Source organism: Cornus florida, unplaced genomic scaffold (genome assembly GCF_030987335.1).
Source record: "Cornus florida cultivar Cherokee Brave unplaced genomic scaffold, ASM3098733v1 CherokeeBrave_3.0.0_Hap2_Chr02, whole genome shotgun sequence".
Classification (NCBI taxonomy): Eukaryota; Viridiplantae; Streptophyta; class Magnoliopsida; order Cornales; family Cornaceae; genus Cornus; species Cornus florida.
In genome coordinates, this window is record NW_026775572.1 from 105,698,977 (window position 1) to 105,710,264 (window position 11,288).

Below are 11,288 nucleotides of genomic sequence, written 5' to 3' on the forward strand. Positions count from 1 at the left end.
ATCTAACATGGAAGGCATGGATTCATGAAAATAAAACTTGAAATCAAAAGAGGGGTCTCAGATCTTACCTAAAATCGAAAGATGAGATTAAAGGGAGATGAAATCTGAGATCCGAGATGAGGGAGAGAGATTCGAGATGGGTGGACTCGCCGGAGGGTTCGCCGGAGGTGGAGAAGTGAGTTACAGTGGCGAGGGATGAAGATTGGGGTGTTAGATCAATTTGTGGTATCGATCTAATAACCCTAAGTTTGATTTTTAAAAACATTCCGTTACCAGTTCGATCGATCGAACTGAAATCTCAAATCGATCGAACTGTGATCGATCTCTTCTCACTAAAAGACAAAATTATGTTTTTTTTTTTTTTTAATAAACAAAAATTCAAGAAAGTATGAACAATGATTGCTAAGTTTAACGTCTCTGGCTAGACGTAATGCTACTTTTAATAAATAAACTTGAATTAAAAAAGGGAAGAAAAAGTCAAACCAAAGATGTTCAGATCGATCTCAAAAACTTTTCGATCGATCAAACATGCATAAACCTGTAGACATGTTCGAACGATGGGACAGAGAGGCTTTTTGATACAGGTGGGTGCAGGTTCAAAAATTTTCTAAGTGTTGAGACTGTAGATCGATCCAAGATGAAGTTGGATCGATTGAATAACTAAATATCGATCTAGGAACAAGTTCGAACGATGGCACAGAGAGCTGAAATATGTAGGTTTTCTTCGAACGATTGGATAGAGAGGTGATTGGATGCAAGTTTGATGCAGGTATGGAGTTCGATCGATCGAACTTCCTTAGAGATCGATCGAACTTATGCAAAATGCTCATTTTCAACATGAAAGTGCATGCAATCCTAATCATAGTTCCTAGCAATGCATATGAACCTAAAGCAAATATCTAGACTTCGTAAGAAATGAAATTTAAAATAGAAATGAGGGAGGAATAGGGTTGTGACACCCTACAAAATGTACTAGTTTTTAACGTCTCTAGCAAGACATTAGCCTCTTTTAGCCCGGGTCAAACATCTTGTAATGCATCCCCTCCTTGATGGGGTGATAAGTGCTTTGAACTCCACCCAACAAATGGTTCCTAGAGAACTTGTTGGATTAGGCTCAAAAGAAATTTTTGGTCCTTGGTCACAATGATCTTTGGGCTTCCATGCCCTTTCAAAACAAGATTTTGAAACTACTTTCTTGGAATTCAGGGTTGAAGATGAACTTTTTGGAATGTTGGTTTCAAGCAAAGACTTTCTTCCTCCACATTCAAGGTCATGATATTTCTCTACAACATTCACTTCTTCATACTTCTCAAATAAATTGGGGGTTGGATTGAAGATATTCAACTTCACCTTCATGTGGCCAAATGAGATCTTCATTATCCCCATCCTACAATTAATGTTGGCATTAGCGGTTGCCAAGAAAGGACGGCCAAGGATAACGGGAATTTGGCTTTTAGGATTGGGGACCGGTTCCGTGTCAATAACAACAAAATCAACGGGGAAGAAGAATTTATCAATCTCAATCAATACGTCCTTAATGATACCCCTAGGCTTTTTGATGGATCGGTCGGCAAGTTGCAAAACCACCGACGTCGGTTTCAAGTCTCCTAAGCCTAATTTGACATATACCGAGTATGGAAGAAGATTAACACTTGCTCCTAAGTCAAGAAGAGCCCGATTAATGATATGATCACCAATGATGCATGAAGTGGTAGGTGAACTGGGGTCCTTGAACTTTGGAAGAGTGTTATGCTGCAAAATTGAGCTTACTTGCTCGGTTAAGACCACTTTCCTAGGTGCTTGGCTTTTGTTCTTCCTCTTTTGGGTGCTATAGTCTTTTAAAAACTTGGCATAAGCTGGAATTTGCTTGATTGCATCCAAAAGTGGAAGATTGACCTTCACTTGCCTAAACACATCCATAATTTCATTTGTTTTGGCCTTTTGCTTGTCAATTAAAATGGATCCTTTTAAGGCATCCGGAAATGGAGCTCTTGGCTCAAAAACCTTTTCAGAAATTTTCTTTGAAGTCTCTTCAACACAAGAAGTTTTGAAATCATTTTGTAAATTTTTGTTTTCAAAATCACTTTTCAAGATATTCTCATTTGAAAGATCATGCATATGCAACGAAGGAGAAATAGGATGTGAAACAGGATGGGTGTCAACTTGTGGTTGCACCGGTTCACTCTCTTCATTGGACATACCCACTTGGTTGTCCATAATCTTCCCACTTCTCAAGGTTGTCACCGCATTGACATGCTCTATTATGTGACCTTCCGATGAGGAATGAATCTCCACAACACATTGTTGCTTTTGTAGGGCTTTCAAAGGCATTTTCCCTTTCTCTCTAGCATTTAAAGTACTAGTTATTTGCTCTACTTGGGTTTCTATCTTAGCAATGGATTGAGAATGAGAATGAAGTAATTGAGTGTTCGCCTCTAGAGTGCCTAGAGCGGTCAAAACTTTCTCTTCAAAAGCGGGACTCCTAGCATTTCCTTGAGAATATGATGGTTGATTAGGAAAATGAGAATTAGAAAATTGATTTCCTTGTGATTGAAATGATAATCTAACCATGGGAACCTTGGCTTTGCATCGGAGTTGGAACATACTTCCCTTGGAAACCACCTTGGGGAGGGTTTGAGCCTTCCCCTTAGTTTCTCTAAGAGAAATTCGGGTGATTCCTCTAACTAGGATTATAATGATTGCCATAAGGATTGTTTCCATAATTAACAAAAGTTGCATTGACTTGTTCATGATGCTCACTTTGAACATGTCTATGGTGATAATTGGAGTAGAATGTAAAACACTTGAACAAGTCATACATGTCTCATTGGATGCATGATGGGAATGGTTGGGGATGGAAGATACTTGATTTGCCGAGTTTTGGTTGATCAAGAATTGATCAAACCTTTGAGATGAAGATTTCATCTCGGCGGCTATTTCATTGGAATGGTCAACTTAATGTAAGCCAATGATCGGTTGATCAACTAAACATCAACCTTCGCAATAGCACGAATCATTGTAAAATAGGGCTATTGGTCGGGTAAGTCGAACCACTGGGACTACGCTAGTCTATGGCAACCTAAGTGTCTAGAATTGTTCTTAGAATGATAATGGGTTTATAGAGGGTTTTGGTTGTTTGTCACTTAAACTTAGAACTTAGAATGCATAAAATAGTAGTGCTAGTAAATGAGAGTTAGAGATAATAAAAGGGGAAACTAGAGAAGTGAATCCACCTACGCCCTAAATACATGCTAAATCAAGACTAAATTGGGGATAAACACTATATAAGCAATGATCAAGAATTATGTAGCAACACATAGTTGCTTCATAACCAATAAAAAGTTCATGAGATTAAAACAAGAATGGTCTATCAAAAGACAACACATTTGGACTACCTAAACTAGGGTGTAGTATCAAATACATTAACTTAAGCAAAAGACCATCAAGCATTCAATCAAATGATGAAGCACATGAAAGTAAGAATCAAGCATAGTCCATCAAAGGAGGTACCTAAGCAATGGAATATCAAGTTTCAAAATTAACATGCCTTGAAAACCATTCATAGTTAATATCTTTATTGTCACTATGAAAATAAAAGCAATAAGACTAATGTAAGAATCATTAAGACAAGCTAAATAACTCACATCAATCATTTAAACATGAATGTTCATTACAAGAAGTAATAAGCTCTTAAACTATGAAAAGACCAAAGTTTATACATTATAATCCCCAAAATAGAACCTAATCTAGAACATGAACAAAAGGGGAGGCTTCATCACCTCCCTAGATGAGGTTTAGTTACCCATGAGTGAGCTAGGAGAAGGAAGAAGCTTGCCCTTTTCCTCCATTTTCGAGCTCCCTTCCTTTTGCTCCAAGAACCCTCTTCTTCTTGCTCTCTTCTCTCTCCTCTATCTTGCTAAAGATCAAAGATTCCTAATGTGTGGCCCTTGGGTAGCTTTTTATGCTCCAACAACACCCTCTCTCCTCCAAGGAACACCTCCAACCACTTCATAAAGAAGGAAGATGGCATTGAGGAAACCAATGTGTAAGTGGGATGAAATGAGCCATTTCCGAAGGGCATTCTGCCTGATTTTCGAGCACTCACTTGGTGATCTCGAGCACTCTAACTTAGTGCAATGTGCAACATGCTCCTCTTGCTCAGCGCTGACCTATTTTGATAAAACTGCTATAACTTTGTGCCCCGAACTCCGAATGATGAACCACTTGAAGATTTGGAGAGCTAATTCAGTGCTTTAAAAACTTCATGTTTTGATGAAGACCCAATTCTCAAGTCTGGTTGGTCGAAAATGGGGAGAAAGGCAGTACTTCAGTGCTGCCAGGCAGTTCTGCACACCTCTGTTACGAAGGTCATAACTCTCTGCTCCGAACTCCGAATGATGAACCACTTGAAGATTTGGAAAGCTGATTCAGAGATCTAAATATTTCATGTTATGATGGAAGTCTAGTTCTTGAGTTTACTAGGTTGAAAATGGCGACAAAGCCCAGGTTCTACTGCTGCCAGAATTCAGCATTGGCACCTTTTGTTGCTCAAGATTCCACAAGGCCTTATTCTTGTTCCATTTTGGCCAATGAACCTGAAAATGCATAAAAACATTGAAATGAAGATAATCTACATAAATTAACATACAACGGACTTTACTAATGCAATTTAGGGCGCTTGAATATACAATATTCGGCGCTTATCAGCCAACACTCTTCCTTCCACTTGAATTCCTACCATTCTTAGAATATAAAGTTCGATGCAAAGAATTTTCACTCATGCTCTCATAAAGACACCACACGTCATCCTCATGCCTATCAATGTAAGAGCCACCCATGGAAGCATCAACCATGCCCTTTTAATTGTCGGATAAGCTCTCAAAGAAATATTGAACTAATTGCCATTTAGGCATGTCATGATGTGGACACTTCCTAAGCAATTCATCGAATCTTTCCCATGCCTCATGGAACGTTTCCCCATCCCCGTATGAAAACTCTCGAATTGAGGTTCTCATGGCATTGGTCTTAGAAACTGTATAGTACTTCTTCAAGAACTCTTGTTGCATTTCTACCCAAGAAGTAATTGAAAAAGACCTAAGATTGTTAAACTAATATTTTGTTTTGTCTTTAAGGGTGAATGGAAAAATTTTAAGCCTTAAGACCTCTTCTGGCATATCCGTGTATCTCACGGTAGAACATACTTCAAGAAACTCATCCAAATGCTTGTAAGGTTCTTCACTTAGAAGTCCATGATAGTTAGGAAGCATTTGAATGGTTTGTGGTTTGATCTCATAGTGGTGTGCTCTAAATGGTGGCAATTGAATGCATATGGGTGCATTGTATTTATTAGGCACATAGTGATCTCTTAAAGTAAGGGAAGGATTAGCAATTGGAGGTGCAACATGGGCACCTTGATTACCTTGAATGATGGGAGGTTGTAGAGCATAGATTGGCCTTGGTATTCCCAATGGAACTTGGCCTTGTTGTTGTTTTGGGTGAATGAATGGCCTCGGCATGCCTAATGGTACTTGCATGTTATCATGAAGCACATTGGGGTGGAAGATGCCTTGTTGGTCTATGTGACCAAGGTCCTCCACATGGTCCTCATTATGTACTTCCATTGATGAAATGGATTGATTAGAACTTCCTCTTCCCCTAGGGTTTTGAACAACGTATTCAAGATGAAAATTTAGAGGGACAAGAGTAAGTTTCAATGATCTACAACCATGCATGCACAACAAAACACAACAAGCAACAAGTAATGAACAAACACTTCACCTTCGCAATAAATCAACAATCAACAAACTTCCTCCACATACAATGATCCCATACTCCCATGCTATCAACAATATGCAAAGAAAAGTAAATTGCCTCCACGTAGGCTCACGATTTATCTAAGAATTGAAATACAAGCCTCCACGCAGGCCGACGATTTAACTAGAGATTGAGTTAAGAAAGAGCTCACAAAGGGTCCTTTAACACTTCAATTCAATTTTCAATTTTAGCCTTGCAAATTTTTAGATTTTAGCTTTTTCCTTTCTTTTGCTTAGCTCCTTGATTGAAATGCTCCTTTGCTCAACTTCTAGCTCAATGCACCTAATCAAACAAGAACCAACACAATAAGTAACTAAAATGAAAATGAAAATAAAGTAAAGACACGGTCAAAAGAGTACTAATTCCTAATTGATTCCACAAATACGACGTTGCCTTCAATCAATCCCCGATAACGGCGCTAAAAACTTAGTGTTGGATTGTCGCGGCCCACCAAAGCTTGAACCAAAAGATGGTGGTGTTAGGCTATGGTCAAGTTTTACATTTATAATTTTCTACTACTACCTTTCACTAAAAATATAGTTAGGGCGAGTAGGGATCGTCCTAAGGGATTGGTGGGTCGTATTAGGTTATGGAATCGAGATTAGGGTTAGTAAGTCGAGTGATCAAAAGATTGGTTGGTGGTTGAATTACACTAAGATGCAATTTAAACTAAAGTAAACAATTAAATACAATAGGGAGAAAATAAGAGAGAGAGATCTTGGGGTTTAGAGATCACCACTAAGCATAGCTTTTCTACACTCTTAATCAATGATTAATGAGGGGGAAAAACATGTATTGTAACATAGTGTGTGTGTGTGGTTGTTTCAACAAGCATGGATGACAAATTAAGCATATATTGTCTAAGCAATAGTGTGTGTGTGTGGTTGTTTCAACAAGCATGGATGACAAATTAAGCATATATTGTCTAAGCAACATGGTGTATAGCACAATATATCAAACTAAGTCATTAATCCTTTCTTTAAGCTCACAATCTAAACACATCACAAGGTTAAAGATATGTACCACTTGCTTTTATAAGTATGGAACATCAAACAACAAGGATGGATTGTCCTCCCATTTGACATCTAAACTACAACTACACTACAATTAAGCTAATGACATGAAATTAAACTAATTAAACTAAGGGAGAGGCACAATCCATCAAGAAATGAGTATAAACCATCAAATAAACCACAAAAGCATTCCATTAAGCACTATGTCTTAACAATCTCTAGATCTATAGCATTAATACACATAGACATGCATCAATAACACAAGAAATAGAGACAAACACATGAACATCTATTCTGGCATACATAGACATATAGATAGAATGAAATGATCAATTGGAAGTATTAAACCACACAAATCATTGAATAAATAAGATCTATAAATATAAAAGTGTCAAAACATGTATCACAATACAAATCCCCTCAAAAATACATAAATCAAGATGTAGAAAGCATGTTTAGGGCTAACTCTAGCCCCAAGAGGATTTCTAGCCACTCATGGATGGTGTCCTCCAACCCTCAAGGGCTAACTCCATGGTAGAGATTGTTTCTCTTCTTGGTTGATGGAAGAACTCCAAGATTATGTCTCTAGCCCCCTTTCTTCTTTTCTTCCTCACTAAGAATATCGAAATTTGTGTCTCTAGTGTATATATCTAGTATATGTCAAGAATGACTCATATTCCTTATATAGGTAGGTTAAATGTCACCCCCAATGAGCTGGGCTCGTACACCAATATTCCTTCCAATGATTGGATATCAGACAACTTTTAATGAGCTGGAAATTGGATTTTCTCGAGCTTGAGGAAGTTCGATCGATCGAAATTATGGTGAGATCGATCGAACATGGCTGAGATCTATCAAACTTAAGCTAGATCGATCCTCTATAGCGGCGCCTTTTTGGATAAAGACAAATTTGAGATATTTTGAAAATATTTTTGGAAAGAGACAAATGTGGTAGGTAGGGTGGTACAACTGGATAAGATGGAATCTTTTCGATCGATCGGAATAAAGTTGGATCGATCAAAATTTGTGGGATCTTTATATAAGGACAAAAGAGCTTGGATCCATCTTGAAATGCTGAGATCAAGATGGATCCAAGCTCTTTTGTCCTTATCCAAAGATCCCACAAAGTTCGATCGATCCAACTTTATTCCGATCGATCAAAAAGATTCCATCTTATCCAGTTGTACCACCCTACCTACCACATTTGTCTCTTTCCCAAAAATATCTTTAAAATATCTCAGATTTGTCTTTATCCAAAAAGGCGCCTCCATAGAGGATCGATCCAGCTTAAGTTTGATAGATCTCAGCCATGTTCGATCGATCTCACCACAATTTCGATCGATCGAACTTCCTCAAGCTCGAGAAAATCCAATTTCCAGCTCATTAAAAGTTGTCTGATATCCAATCATTGGAAGGAATATTGGTGTACGAGCCCAGCTCATTGGGGGTGACATTTAACCTACCTATATAAGGAATATGAGCCATTCTTGATATATACTAGATACATACACTAGAGACACAAATTTCCATATTCTTAGTGAGGAAGAAAAGAAGAAAGGAGGCTAGAGACATAAGCTTGGAGTTCTTCCATCAACCAAGAAGAGGAGTAATCTCTACCATGGAGTTAGCCCTTGAGGGTTGGAGGACACCATCCATGAGTGGCTAGACATCCTCTTGGGGCTAGAGTTAGCCCTAAGCATGCTTTCTACATCTTGATTTATGTATTTTTGAGGGAATTTCTATTGTGATACATGTTTTGACACTTTTATATATATAGATCTTGTTTATTCAATGATTTGTGTGGTTTAATGCTTCCAATTGATCATTTCATTCTATCCATATGTCTATGTATGCTAAAATAGATGTTCATGTGTTTGTCTCTATTTCTTGTGTTATTGATGCATGTCTATGTGTATTAATGCTATAGATCTAGAGATTATCAAGACATAGTGCTTAATGGAATGCTCTTGTGGTTTATTTGATGGTTCATACTCATTTCTTGATGGATTGTGCCTCTCCTTTAGTTTAATTAGTTTAATTTCATGTTATTAGCTTAATTGTAGTGTAGTTGTAGTTTAAATGTTAAATGGGAGGACAATCCATGCTTGTTGTTGGATGTTCCATACTTATGAAAGCAAGTAGCTTATGTCTCTAACATTGTGATGTGTTTGGATTGTGAGCTTAAAGGAAGGATTAATGGCTTAGGTTGATATATTGTGCTATACACCATGTTTCTTAGACAATATATGCTTAATTTGTCATCCATTTTTGTTGAAACAACCACACACACACACACTATGTTGCAATACATGTTTTTCCCCCTCATTAATCATTCATTAAGAGTGTAAAAAAGCAATGCTTAGTGGTGATCTCTAAACCCCAAGATCTCTCTCTTTCTTATTTTCTCCCTATTGTATTTAATTGTTTACTTTAGTTTAAATTGCATCTTAGTGTAATTCAACCACCAACCAATCTTTTGATCACTCGACCTACTAACCTTAATCTCGATTCCACAACCTAATACGACCCACCAATCCCTTGGGACGATCCCTACTCGCCCTGACTATATTTTTAGTGAAAGGTAGTAGTGGCAATTTATAAATGTAAAACTTGACCATAGGCTAACACCACTAGCTTTAGGTTCAAGCTTTAGTGGGCCGTGATAGCCAACACCAAGTTTTTGGCGAACTTTCGATCGATCGAATATTTTATGAGATCAATCGAACTTGTTGAATTTCCACCACTTCATTTTTCTCCCACTTTGCTCCTTTCTTTGATTCATCTCAAGATTGCTTCAATTATGCTCTTATTTAGTTGAGTTAGCTTATTTTGGGGATAAATACCTGAAAATGGAAATAATACAAAATCAATCTAAAGCGGGAAAATTAGATAGGTAAAGGTTCTAGAATATCTAAGCTTAAGGGGTTTAAATGCACACTTTTCAGCACTCATCAATACGTAAGGCAAAGACCACAGCTGCTAACTCCAAGTCATGTGTTGGATAATTAAGCTCGTGAGGCTTAAGCTTCCGAGATCCATACGAAATCGGTCGCTCCTCCTGCATCAACACACATCCAAGACCCTGTAATGACGCATCTGTGTACACATGATACTCCATCCTACTCTGTGGGGTAGACAAAACCGGTGCAGAAGTCAACTTAGTCTTCAGCTCATCAAAAGCTTTCTGACAATGTTCATCCCACACGAACCGTACACCCTTCTTAGTCAAATGAGTGAGTGGTCCCGCTATCTTGGAGAACCCTTGGATGAACCTACGATAGTATCCCGCCAAACTGAGGAAACTCCGAATCTCAGTAGGTGAAGTAGGTTGTCCCCACTCAACCACTGCTGAAACTTTGGCTGGATCCACAGATATTCCTCTTTTTGACACCATGTAACCCAGAAACTTCACCTCCCGCTGCCAAAATTCACATTTCTCAAACTTAGCATACAACTGGTGCTCACGAAGCATCTACAACACAATTCGTAGATGTCTAGCATGGTCGTCCTCAGACTTAGAATAGATCAAGATATCATCAATGAAAACAATAACAAACTGATCCAAATAAGCCCTGAAAACTCTGTTCATTAAATCCATGAAGACCGCTGGTGTTAGTCAACTCGAATGGCATCACATGAAACTCATAAGATCCATATCTAGTGAGAAACACTGTCCTCGGAACATCCTGCTCCCAAACCCGAAGTTGATGATATCCAGACCGTAGATCAATCTTAGAGAAGTACGTAGCTCCCTTCAATTGATCAAAAAGATTATCAATCCTAGTTAACGGATACTTGTTACGAATAGTAACCTTGTCAACTCCCTGTAATCTATACACAGCCGAAGTGAACCATCGTCCTTCTTCTTCACAAATAAAACCAGTGTTCCCTAGGGTGAAGTACTCCTGCGAATAAAACCCTGGCTGAGTAGCTGCTGAATCTGATCCCTCAGCTCTTGCATCTCCACTGGTGCCATCTTATACGGTGCCCTAGCAATAGGCGTAGTGCCTGGAGCTAAGTCTATCACAAAGTTGATCTCGCGACTAGGCGGCAACCCTGGAATCTCCTGAAATACATCCAGGAAATCTTGTACAATTGGTATGTTATCCAATGCTACAGTAGTCCCCTCCTCCGTTTCCTCCTCCACATGGAACAAATAGGTGCTAGTGACCCCGCTAGAACACGGCATAGTGACGACGTACATGTCCTGACCAGGTATGGTGAACACAATAGACCTATCAAAACAATTAACTTGGGCATGGTAGTGAGACAACCAATCTATCCCAAGTATCACATCATAAGTGTGCATGTCCAGGACCAATAGATTGGCTAGAAATCTGAGTCTACCAATATTTAGTGTCGCAGGTCCATCACTTTCATATAAAATGGCTGTATCGCCCAACGGTGTAGAAATACCCTGAGGTCTACTACATACCCGTGTTGTCATCCCAGACAAAGCAA

At 38.5% G+C, this 11,288-nt stretch overlaps 1 pseudogene; it reads left to right on the forward strand.

Moving 5' to 3' along the window:
• Positions 1–4,911: 4,911 nt before the first annotated feature.
• LOC132298078 (small nucleolar RNA R71) lies at positions 4,912–5,010 on the forward strand (annotated as a pseudogene).
• The last annotated feature ends 6,278 nt before the right edge of the window (positions 5,011–11,288 follow it).